Here is a 13,092-nt window from a genome sequence, read left to right as displayed (position 1 = left end):
GGCTCTGACCGAGGCCGTGAAAGCCGTCGGGTTTTAGATAGAGTTCTAAAGAGGAGCAGGGGGTAGAAACCAAGTCTCCGAGGAGGTAAATCCATGAGATGCTTTCTACAGCTTGCTTTCTCTTAACCCCACCTTCCTTGTATTTCTTGCACAAATCTCCTTCCTTCCACCAACATTTCTGGGGGCCTGGTTTATGGCAGTCCCCATGCTGAAGGAGTGCGACCCAGTTGCTGAGACCAGCCATTTGCAGGCGCATCTCTCTGACCAAGCAAACCCCAGGGGCTCCAGGAGTCCAGGGTAAGAACCATTCCATCTGGGTGGGGGCGGGGGTTCAGGGAAAGGGTCCCCCGAAGGCCTCATCCTCCCAGCAAAGCTAAATCTCAAGGAGTCTGAGGAGAAGGATGTTGCACAGGCCTCCCCACCCCCCAGGTCATTCCCCCTAAAGGCGAATAGGGTCAGTATGCACACCCCAGGCCAGCTATTTATACGGGCTCTGGTCAGAGCTCGGGTGCGTGTTCGCTAAGGTGTCAACTGGGCGTGGGATGGAGTCAGGGGTGGGATGAGATGTTTTCTCTCTTTCTGGTGCAAAATTCCAAGGATTCTGACAATTTTGAATAGGAACCTGCCTTCGGGTCATTATGGAGATACGTGCGTCCAGATAGGCAGAGAAACCTATTTTATTTAACAGCTCATTAGTGTGAGTTATGACCTTTTAATATTTAGACATATGGTCGGTGGCCTCCATCTGTGCTCTTGCCCTGGGCCTCACAAACGTTCTGACCAGGCCTGCGGCAGAGCGCGGACCCTGCACTTCTCCTGGGAATGTTCCTCCCCTCCCCCACCTTTTCTACCTGAATCTGAAATGCATACAAGACCCACGTGGAGATCTTCTGTCCTTTTTTTTTTTTTTTTTTTTGCCTGCTCTCTATCCTATCCCTTCAGCTGATACCTGAAGCCTTCTTTTCTGGAAGAAACTATTTCTCTGTGGTTTAGGTGGGGCTGAGCTCCTAGACTGTTGGAAAGACTGTCTCCTTCTGATGGCAAGACAAGCCAGCCCAGAGAAAAGAAAGCATCACCAGGGTATGATGTGGGAGGGAGACAGAGCCCAAGGAATCCTTTGCCGGCTCCTGGATCCAGCCATGCCTGATCCTCGACCACCTTTACACTTTACAATTACCTAAGCCTTTTTTTGAGTAAGCTGGTTGGAGCTGGATTTCTGTTACTAGCAACTCAAAGAGCCTTTTACAGTAATTCCAATTCACAGAATCATAGGTGTCAAAGCCTGCAGAGGCCTTAGAAACCACTTAATCGACTTCTACTCTTCCACATGTAACAAATCTGACAGGAAGGAGAAATGGTTTGTGCTTTTCACACAGTGAATTGGGGCCAGAGCTGAGACTGAAACACAGATCTCCTTGCTCCTGGGCCATGATCCCATGTTTCCTCTTTATGTCACCTTCCCCAGCCCGTGCAGACCAGACCTGCACCCCACCTTCCCCTCCGTGTCCCCACACACCTCTGGTTCTTGTCCGGCTTTTGTATTATCACTTCACTGGCCCCGGTGGGTGCTGATCCAAACTGAACCAGTAAACCCCTTGACAGAAGGACGCCCGCCTCCCCTCATCGTGAAGTCCCGCTGGGCTGAGCCCCACTCCTGGCACATGGCAGGGGCTGAACCAGCCCTGCTAACCTACCAGCCAGAGGCCTTGATGCCCAGTTGGCTAAATCGAGCCCCCTTTTCCAGCCAATGCGCCCTCTCAGAGTGAATGTTTCTTGAAGGCCAGGCATTTTTTACCCAGCAGGCTATTTCCCGGGCCATTAGCAGGAGCTGCAACCAGAGGCGGGAAGGCTATGTTGCTTTTTTTCTCCATTTACTTTTGTTTTCAATTTGCTGCCCGTGGAGGATTTTCCCTCCTCCCTTCTTTAACAGCCCAAGTTGCTAAATTGCACATCGACAGCAACTCCTGTGAGTTTAGTCCTTAAGTGTTACATTTCTGTAACAGATACTCCACACGCGGCACTTATCTGCGGGAGGGGGCTGGAGAGGCACACTAAAATTACATTTCCATTTTGGTTCCTATGTTTTTAAGCTGTTATTTTAGCATTTCTGACTAGTTCACAGTTGACACCTACTGATGGAAAATTAAATGAAACTTGGCCAAGAACGAGCCTCCCTCTCCTCCCCAGGCTGAGAACTAGCTCCTTTTTATAACGAGCCGCAGCTGTGGAGGGCAGAAAGCCGCCCCGATTTGGAAATGTGAGATCAGCTGCACAGCCCCAGCTCTGCACTTCCCCAGCCCTTGGACCCCGGAGTGAATCACTGAGCCTTCTGACCCTCATTTGTCTCATCTGTAAAATGGGAATCGTACCCACAGAAGCCAGAGTTATTGTGAGGTTTTAGATTATGTAAAAATACCGGGCCATCCACAGACAACTTGAAAACTGTACCGTGAAAATTCTTGGCACGTAGTAGGTGCTCAGTAAATGTTAGTTATTTCTTGGTCTTAGTCCTTTTAGCTATTTGATATGCTTTGGATCAGTTTATAGTGGTTAACTATGCAATTTAATATGAGAATAACCCAATAACACTCCCTCCCAGTTAACAGATCAAGCCACGCCCCCAAATAGAGACTACACCAAGGCCATGGGGTCAATCTCAGTTAAACCCTTCCAGCAACACCCTATTGTCCTGGGGATCAGGCTGACACTCCAGGACACCACGTGTGGTGTGAAGCAGCTCCCACCTTCCTCTTCCCCTCCGGCCATATCCCCACCCTGGAACCTTTGGTAATGTACTTCTATCTGCCCGATAGACCCTTCCCCTGGCTAAGTCCTCTTCAAACTGCCAGACAGAGTTTCCCAGATCCTGCCTCTGGGCTCCCACCGTGCCCTGTGCCTTCCCCTTCGGGCCACCGTCAATGGTCTTGTCCCCCTAGACTGTGAGCCAGGAGGGCACAGACTGTATCCTGTTTATCTTTTATCCTGGGCGCCAGCACAATGCTTGACATAGAGTAGGAGCTCAGACAATATTTCCTAAAACTCTAAGAGGATTAATCAACACATAAAAAATAAATAAGAGGAAGATTCCATAGGTAAAGACAAATTTTCCTCCAGTTAATATATAAATTCAATGCAATTGCAAACCCATATTCTGATAGGGTTTTTATGAAACCTGAAATGCTAATTCTAAAATCTGTCTAAAGAGTAAACTCATGACACTAAACAAAATAAGCTTGGGAGCCTGCTCTGAAAAATATCAAGATCTATTATGAAACTTTATCAATTAAAACAGTTAATAATGGTGGTAGAAGAATAGGCAGATAGACGGGTCAGACTGAAGAGTCCAGATATATACCTGTGTATATATGAGAATTGGGGGCATGATAACATGGCATTTTATAACATCAGGGGAAAGATGAGCCATTTAAAAAAAAATGGAAAGCCAACAATCAACTATCCCTTTGGGAAAAAAGCAAGTTAGATCCCTTCTGAAATCAGCCAGGATGGGCTATCCTGCGCTGTGGTGATAAACTGCCCCCAGATCTCAGTGACTTAACACAGTAAAAGCTGATTTCTGGCTCAGGGCACACATCCATTGCACGACAGTCGGGAGACTCTGTTCACGGAAATCACACAGGAGCCAGCTGACGGAGCAGTCACCACCTCAAACATTGCCATAGAAGGTCTGGACTCAGACTGAAAAGTCTTGCATTCACTATTACAGGCTTGGTCCTGAAGTGACCCCATCCCTTCTGCTGACAGCTCAGGCTAGAACTAGTCCCGTGGCCCCACCCAACCCCCAGGCAGTACAGAGGGAGCGAAATCCTGCCATATGCCCTGAAGTGAAGAGAACCAAAAGAGCATTATGGTGAAGAGCACGAGGACTACACACTACTTTCACCCGTGAATTCACGCCCCTACCCCCTGAAAAAGTCTTTTTAATTATTAAAAAAAAGAAGAAAATATAGAGAAAAAATTTTTATAATCTTGAGGAAGACGGCTTCCTCTTCAAGGCATTAAACTCAGAAGCCATAAGAGCAAAGAAAGACAGATTTCATCACATAAAAAATATGAAATTTTTGCATGGCAAAATAATCTATAAATGAAGATAAAGGATAAATGACAGACCAGAGGAAATATTTGTGCCATCATACATAACTGACAGAGGGTTCATATCCATAGTATACAAAGAGCTCTTGGAAATCAGTAAGAGGAATCAATATGTAGAATACAGGTCACATGATTGTCTTGTTTAGAGGGTTGGGGGAAATAGACATGCTGGTATATTTATCGTTAGAAGTATAAACTGACTTTTCTTTTTTCTTTTTGGAGAATATTTTGAATATACCTATCAACATGTTAAATGTACATACATTTCATGCAGCAATTCTTCTAGTCCTCATATAAAATACCTGTAAATGTATTTGCACAATGTCATCTCATACAAAATGTTATTTACAAACGTGTATGTACCATGTTGGTCATTACAGAATATTGTTAATGGTTAAAAAAAAAGTATTGCTTTTAAAAAGGAAAAAAAAGACTGCAGAAAAGTTGTCCACGATACATTTGTTGTGTGGGGTTTGAGGTACTCATTGATCACTCCTCCTGCCCTCTGATTTCTCACATATATATAATGAATCCTAGGAACCGAGTAAGATCAGTTTTATTGATGATGAAGTGGGGTAAGAGGACTCAGTGGAGTGTCCAACCACATCCCATGAACCCAGACCTGACTTTTCACCAGTTAGAAATCAATACCAGTTTTTTTTTTTTTAAATCCTATAATTACAGTACTAATTCTTCTGGAATCTTTAAGCATGGAAAGAACAGGGCTCCAGAGGGGCGCCTGGGTGGCTCAGTGGTTAAGCGTCTGCCTTTGGCTCAGGATCATGGTCCCAGGGTCCTGGGATCGAGTCCCGTGTCGGGCTCCCTGCTCCGCGGGAAGCCTGCTTCTCCCTCTCCCACTCCCCCTGCTGTGTTCGCTCTCTCACTGTGTCTCTCTCTGTCAAATAAATAAATAAAACCTTAAAAAAAAAAAAAAAGGAACAGGGCTCCAGAGGCCACTTAGCCTTGGTATGAAATCACATAATTGATGAACTGCCTAGTGTCACCACCGAGCAGGTGGCAGAGCCGGGATTAAAAATCCAATCTGACAATAGGACTGGTGCTTTCCCACCACAAGCCCTTCTTCGGTGCCGCAGATCAGATCCCTGCAGTAAGCCCAACCTCCAGGGAACCCCATTCCTGGGATCAAGTCTTCGCTCTCGCCTCTCCAAACTAACCTCTGACTTAAACATTACCATTTGGACTTGCCCACTGTCACCTCAGCTCTTTCTCTAAGAACTGAAGCCAAAGAGGTCCCTCCGGCTGCTCTTCTTGCCCTTTAGGGAAATGGCACCATGTTCCCGGAGGGGTCCTATTGCACAAGGCAGGCACTTCCCTGGAGTCAGTGAGGGCGCTATGACTCCGCCCCATGCTCCCCTCCCCCAGCTGCCTCCTCTCCCCTCCCCCCCCCCCGCCCTGCCCCCCCCTGCCCCGTTCTCCCGTCCCCCACCTGCCCCTCTCTTAGGAAGCTCAGAATTTCCTTTTGTCTTCAACAGCCGAACTTTCCCCCGGTCAGAATATAGGATTCCATTTTCCACCTCCCAACCACCTCCCGATATTTTTGTCTTTCCTCTGCTTAGTGGGCTTCAATCCCCTGGCGCCTTGCGTCTCATGGTACCTCCATGTAGCGCAGGCAGCCTGGCCAGCACGCCCAGCTCCTTAAGACCTGGGAAGTTCAGTTCTTTTGCCTCGATTTTCCAGTCTGTACGGTGGGAGTGGTAGTCACAGTGTCTCTCGTGTGGATTCGTCCTGAAGATTAAATGAGATAATGCACATCCTGTACCTGTAGACAGAAAGCCCTCCCAGGAGGTTAAAATCACCATTCTAGGGCGCCTGGGTGGCTCAGTTGGTTAAGCGACTGCCTTCGGCTCAGGTCATGATCCTGGAGTCCCTGGATCAAGTCCCGCATCAGGCTCCCTGCTCGGCAGGGTGCCTGCTTCTCCCTCTGACCCTCCCCCCTCTCATGCTCTCTCTATCTCATTCTCTCTCTCAGATAAATAAATAAAATCTTTAAAAAATAATAAAATAAAAAATAAAAATAAATTAAATAAATAAATAAATAAATAAATAAATAAATAAATAAATAAATAAAATCACCATTCTATTCCAGAATGGCCGTGTATGGCAGTATCATACGGGTCTGCCTCATGGGTTTCTTGACAAAAGTGGGAAAGCTGTACATAAACGTGATACGCTTTCTCACCCCATCCTCATAGTTGGACATTCGCAGTTTTCTGTTTGGTAACTTGAGAACCCTGGCACACTTCGCAGCGTCCTGAGGGAGGCAGGAGGAGGGGAGGCAGCCAGGAGGGAACTGAGACCCCCAGGGCAGGAGAGGAGTTTCTGGAGGGAGATCAGAAAATGGCAAAGGAGAACTTTCTGGGCTCCAGTATTGCCTAATCACATCCCAAACCCTGCTCCCCAAAGCTGTTCCCTGCAGCCTGCCCAAATCCTGCCGCGTGCCAAAAGGCAGATTACCTGGCCAGTTAGTGTTGTCTGCCCAACTGATGGATACCCCACTCCCCACACCGCACAGCGTGGCTTTGCGAGAAGCTGGGGTCTCAGGTCCCTGAAAACTGCCTGCCTCCCCGTAAGTGGTGAGCATCTTACTGCCTCTGTAGCCCCGTCCGGCTTAGCTTGGTGCCTGGCACAGAGCAAAGACTCAAAATGTTTGCTGAAATGAGACTTCACTGAGCTCACAGCTTTCCTGGGGGGCTGGTCCTAGCGTCCCATGGAGAAGTGGGATAACAATCGAATAAAGCTGCTCTGCTCAAGAGGAAGAGGAGAGAGGGGTAGGACCGGGACCGTAGGCAGCTCAGGAATTCCTACCCAGAAGGGCTGAGGGGCACTCCGGGTTGGGAAGGGGGTTGCTTAGAACTCATCCTAGAGCCACATGAGAGAGCAAGCCCATGGCTTTGACTTAGATGGCATGTTTATTCGGGGCGGCTTAGAGGGCAATTGACAGAGTCGGGAAGGCTGGAGTCTCCAACACTTCCCCCAGCCACCCAGGCTCACCCAGGCTCACCACCTGAAATGCACCCCTTCCCTGCTAAATGTAAAAACAATCTCTCCCTAGCAGGGACCCTCACTTTATTTCCAACAACGAGCATCAGCCCACGATGGCATACTGAGCCTCGCCTTGGCCCCATCCGTGCAGGGTGACCTTGGCAAACCCACTTAACCCGCTGGGCTTCAATTTCCCCAGCCATAAATTGAGCTCGACCTCAGTGCCCCGCTTCTCTGCATCTTGAGCGAAGCCCCAGAATCCTGCAGCCCACTTCCTTGGAGACATCTGCATGAAAGGGAGCAATTTAGAACTGGAGCCCTAGTCTAAGGTATGAGGGACCCAGGACTGCGCTGTCCCCGCTGTCCCCATGCGCTGCACCGGCTGCAGCTGGGGATTACAGGCCCACCTCCAGAGGCCGCCACCGGAGGCTCCGCCTGCCCAAAAGGCCCCACTCTTGTCAGAATATTAACACTCTGGATGCATTTGTGTGTTACTCATGATTGCGACCATGGTTCCAAAAGGATTATGCAGCATGCATATTTATGAGACAAGCCCAGACAAAGACTACCACATTTTAAAAGATGCAATTATCTCTAAAAAGTTCAGCTTTATTTTCATGCTAATGAATACAATATTTTTAAGCAAACCTAATTGGTTTGCCTGGGCTCCCATAAAAGCTCTCAACTCATTAGAGCTCCGAGGCCCCCTTCAAAAGGGGCTTCAGAGGGAGCTGGGGGGCTAAGGAGGGACTGGCGCTCGGAACTTTTCAGTGGCGCCTGCTGAGGTCCTCTGGCCCCCTCCCCTTCCCAAGCCCTCAGGCTGGGTGACTGGTAAGACCTTTCAGGAGGGGCCACCACGAGAGTCTGGGCCCTGGGAATGTGAGAGCATCAGGGGAAACTGAGGGCCAAAGAGAATGTCTTCTCTTCTCTGTGCAGAGGAAATGAGGCAGTGTCCCCCTCACCTGCCCTCGTGGCCCCCCGACACTCATACGCCACTGTCACAAGACCTCTGGCTCCCTGGTGGATGCTGGAATTCTACCCAGAACCAGGATCTTCTGGCAGGTCACCAGCCAGGGCTTTGGAGAGGGGCTTCCCTACACCCCCATCCCAGATGCCCCCTGTGCTCTGATACCTGCCCATTTGCTTTGATTTCACCTTCTATGTGTAATGCACTCTCCCATCGATTTTATTTTTTTTTGCATGACTTGCCTTTGTAAAGTACATTTTACAAAGGAGAAACTGAGGCTCAAAGCCGCAAAGTGAGTTTGTGCCAGCCTGCAGGCTCCAGATGTTGTCCATGGCAAGCCGGACACGGGGCACTCTGTGACAAGGGGCTGTCCTCCTTCCCGCCTGAGTCTGGGTCCCAATGTGAGCTGGGTCTTCTCCTTACATGCCTAGGCTCCTCCCATCCCCCTGATTCTCGGCGCCCTGGGCACTGGGTATAGCTGTGTGACCCGTGCACTGTGCAACACCAGAGGGTGATGTCATCTATGAATGGCACCCCCTGGAGTTGTGCAGCACTAGGCCCTACTCAGCATCCTTACCCTGCACCAGCTTCCTACAGGGCCATTTGGAGATCTTGGGCCTATAAGTTGCACAGGAAAGATTTACAGTCCCCTCAACCACCTCCTGGAGCCTGAAATCCAGGCGCCTGGTCAAAAGACAGTGGTGTTCAGGAAATGACCAGCAGACTCAGAGAGGGGCCAAGAGGAGTGTTGGAGCAGAGCAGAAGCGGTAGAAAATGCGACCAGGGCTAAGCTCCAGCCTGGAGGTGAGGAGACGAGGGAACAGGCCTGGCCTAGCCACCAAGTGGCTTTGTGCCTCCATTTTCCTGTCTGTAAACAGGGAAAGTGCAGCCTGCTTACCTCTGAGGCCTCTTTTGATTCTACTGCAGATTTTCCCAGAGAGTCGATGAAAGAAACAGAAACTAGAATCCAACTGAAAAGTCAGAAGGAGGGGGCACCTGGGTGGCTCAGTCTGTGTGTGTGCCAGACTGCAGGTCAGGTCATGACCTCAGGGTTGTGAGATCAAGCCCTGCGTTGGGCTCCATGCTGGGCGTGGAGCCTGCTTGCGATTCTCTCTCCTTCTCCCTCTGCCTCTCCCCAGCTTGTGCTCGCGCTCTGTCTCTCAAAAGGAAAGAAGGAAGGAAGAAAAGAGGAAGGAAGGAAGGAAGGAAGGAGGGAAGAGAAAAGGCAGAGGGAGGGTCTTGTGAATTTGCTATCTGGGGCGTGATTCCATACACTCATCTCCACTCCCGGCTGGGGACACACACTCAGAGTCTGGATCTAAGGTCACCGGGAGAAGGCTCAGGGGCCAGCAGAGCAAAGCAGGAGAAGCATATGGAGCGAGGAGGTTATTGACTAAAACTTAAAACCTAAGCCAGCCAACCAGAGAGGAGGGGATAGGTATTCCAGAAAGGGCTGGGTGGCCCCAGCAACAAGGGGTCCCCAGAAGTAACAGGGACCAGAGTGGCCAGGCCAGGGAAACAGGCCAGCCGCTGAGAAGGGGAGAGCAAAAGGGAGGCCTCACCGGGGGCCTGGGGTTTATAAAGCACCAGAGCATGATCCCTTGTCATCCTCACACCACCTGAGGAGGGAACGACTGTGTTTCTTCTTGTGTAGGGGAGTAAAGGATGCCTGAACAGAAGGTTGCCGGTCTGAAGACGTCCAGCATGGGCTGGGGCCCAAGACCTCCATCCCCTGATGCCCAATCTGGTTTTCATTGTCACTGAACTACCATGAGGCCTTGAATAATAAGATCAAGACTTGGAATAGCAGCTTATGGGCAATGGGGGGCCCCCTAAAAGTCTTTGAGCGGAAGAATAACCAGGAATGAGCCTAGGAGGCTGGAGGGTGGTGAGAGAAATGGAGGCAGGACCTCCTTAGGAGGAATATTTAGATTTAGTGAAAGGGTCAATCCGGGGCCCTCTGAGGGTTTGTCTTGGAGAAGCCGATTACAACAGCGGTTGTCCGCTTCCAGGGGGTCCCGGGGGCATGCCCCAGGGCTACGGGAACTGAGCTCCGGCCTGGGGATGACACTGCAGGGACCCAACCTAAGCTCAGAGCCAAACCCCCACCCCCTAGGCTTTACTCCTGCCTAATTGGCTTAGATTTATCAAAGTAATTTTTAAGGGGGAATTTTATATGAAGGTAATTACGCTCAGCTGAACTAATTTTATTAAACAATGCTGCCTTAATGACAAACAAATCTGTTATTAATTTGTAACCAAGCAGCTATTCCATTCAATTTGCGGCATCAGTAATGAGCCCTGTGGCCGGAACAGCCCAGAAGCGCCCCTTTCCGAGAAAGGCAGCGCGGCCAGGAGGCCAGAAGCCGGGCCCTTGCCCCCACTCCGCCATGGACACGTGCAGGACTCCCACCGCACCCCCTCTCCCTGGGCCGTGGCTCTCTGCAGAATAAGAGCTCGGGGAAGCGCCCAGAGGGCCTGCCCTCTCAGCAGCTCAGGGACGAAGAGTCTGGATGCACTCCTGTGCTTCCTGAGTTTTCCTCATCTGTAAAATGGGGAGAAGGACAGTGCCTCCCTCCTAGGGCAACCGTGAGAGTTAATTAGTACGTGCAGAGCCATTTGCAGGCACGTGGGATGTATTATATAAACACTCCTTATGTTTATTAATATTCCCCATTCCAGAAATGTGGGCCGGGGACAGTGGGGAGCCCACAGCCGTGGATGGAATGGGTGAGAGTTCCTGCTTCCCCTAATCATCATCACCCCTTGATTCTGGGTTCCCTCGGACCCCCTTCTAGGAGGACACGACATCACGGCAGCCCATGGAAAGAGACCAGGGAATGAGACTCTAGCTCCGACCCTGCCCTCTGGTGACCCTCGGGACTGCCTTGGCTTCTCTAGCTCTCCAGCGTGGGTTGGCCACACTGCCCTGCCGAGTTGCCAGGCCATCCTAGGGGACTGGACAGGATCACCAGGTGGCTCTCCCATATCCAGCATGGGTCAGGAGAAGCTGGACAGCTTACGGTAAAATGCTGGTTCCTGGGCCCTGCCCCAGGAGACTAGCTACCACAGATATCTCCCCAAATCTATGTGTTCCAGGCTCCCTCTCGGGGAACGCTGCACGTCTGACGTCACTTGCTCGTCTGACGTCACTTGCTCGTCTGACGTCACTTGCTCATCTGCAGGGCACTCTACGCCACTGCCTTTGTGGTCACAGCGGCCAGTGTCCAAGTGAGGAAGGTATAGTTTCTCGAAGTAAAGGAACGTGCGCAGTTAACGGTGAGTGGGAGGCAATGTCCAGCACCAGATCCGCCAGTCCCTTCTCTTTCACGACGCTCGGGGCGGGGCGGGGCTGCGGCAGGCCGGTCTGTGCCGCTTGCCGTCACCTGGGGGCCGTGTTGACAGGATGCCTCAGAGCCCACCTGCTGTGGGGCCCGCTGTGCTGACTGAGAGCCTTTTAGCGAGAGGCTACTAATGTACCCTCCGTGCATGGCACATAGACCATTGCCCTCCCAAGGTCAAGAGCCCCCGAGCCCATCATAGTGCCCGGCTTTCTGCAATTAGGGAGAGGACTGTTGTGTCTCCAGAAGGTCTTTCTGAAATCCCAGCCTATTCATGTACATTTACCATTCAGCCCCTTAGCAAGGCCTGAATTTTGTCCAGAAATTTCTCCGGAGGTTGATTCTCCAGTGCTGCAGACCCGCAGGGCCAGCTCCTCGCAGCCCCCCTTACCCACCCAGCAAAGGAGCATGGATCCCGGCAAAGAGGACAGGCTGAGGTAGAAAGAACCACCAAGACTCCCACCAGACCCTGCCACGTCTAAAAACAAGAAGCCAACCCTAAGGAGTCACCCTCAGGAAAGGGGTTAAGAAATAGTACTGGCCAGCCCCCCAAAGGGCCCAGCAGGGAGGAGGGAGAACTCCCCTCCACACCTATGCTCAGGCCAATAGCCACTGCTTTCCTGGCCTGTTCCTCTAAAACGCCCTCTCTCCCTCTTCTCTCTGAGTCCACCCACTATAGGGACGGCTGTCTTGGCTTCTCTGCTTCTATCCATCCCTCGTGCCCACCTCAATCCCTAACTCCTCCTCCTAGAAGTCTTTATGTTCTTGGCACTTCCCCTTGCCCCTCTCGTTGGGCCTCTGATGGCCAGTGAAATGTGACTGGAAGCATCCGTGTCTCTTCTGGGCAAGGCAGCAAGCAGCTGATGGGTTTCCTCCTTTGTAACAAGTAACCAAACCCCTAACAGTGAATTAAGGGCTCTTACTATCTCGTGGAACAAGAAATCTCAAAAACGCAACCCTGTGTCATCTCATGGTTCCAAGATGGTCATACAGCCGCCACGTATTCATCAGCTATGGCCATGTAACAATGGACCCCAAAACTTAGTGGCTTAAAACAACAATAAACAGTTCTGATCTCACACCGTTTCTATAGATTAGAAATTCTGGAGCAACCTGGCAGTGGAAGGTTGGGGGAAGGGGTTCTGTCGTGAGGTCTGTCATGAGGGGGCAGTCAACATGCTGGCCAGGGCTGCAGCCATCTGAAAGGCTTGGCTGGAGCTAGGGAGTGAGCTTCCAGAGCAGCTCCGTCACACGCCTGGCAAGTTGGTGCTGGTTATTGGCGGGAGGCCTCCGTTCCTCCCCACAGGGGTCCCTCCACAGGCCGCTTGAGTGTCCTCAGAACGTGGCAGCTGGCTTCCACCAGCACGAGCCATCCCTGAGAACAAAGCTGAAGGATCCTCATCTTTTTTTTTTTTTTAAGTATATGTGCTGCCGAAGCAAGCGCGATCCGCGTCTTTTTTTGACCTATCTTTGAAAGGCACACACCTTCACTTCTGTCACATTCTCTTCCTTAGAATCAGGCCCACGGTCAAGGAGAGAAGAATGGAAGCTCCAGCTTTGGGAGGGAGGGAGGTTGAGGCATTCGTGGACATATTTAAAACAAAACAAAACAAAACAAAAAACCACCACAAACAGTGTCCATACTGGAAGACAGGGAAGAAAGCAAAAAAA

The sequence above is a fragment of the Neomonachus schauinslandi genome, chromosome 9, assembly GCF_002201575.2.
Source record: "Neomonachus schauinslandi chromosome 9, ASM220157v2, whole genome shotgun sequence".
Taxonomy (NCBI): Eukaryota; Metazoa; Chordata; class Mammalia; order Carnivora; family Phocidae; genus Neomonachus; species Neomonachus schauinslandi.
Note: the sequence above shows the minus strand (reverse complement) of the source record.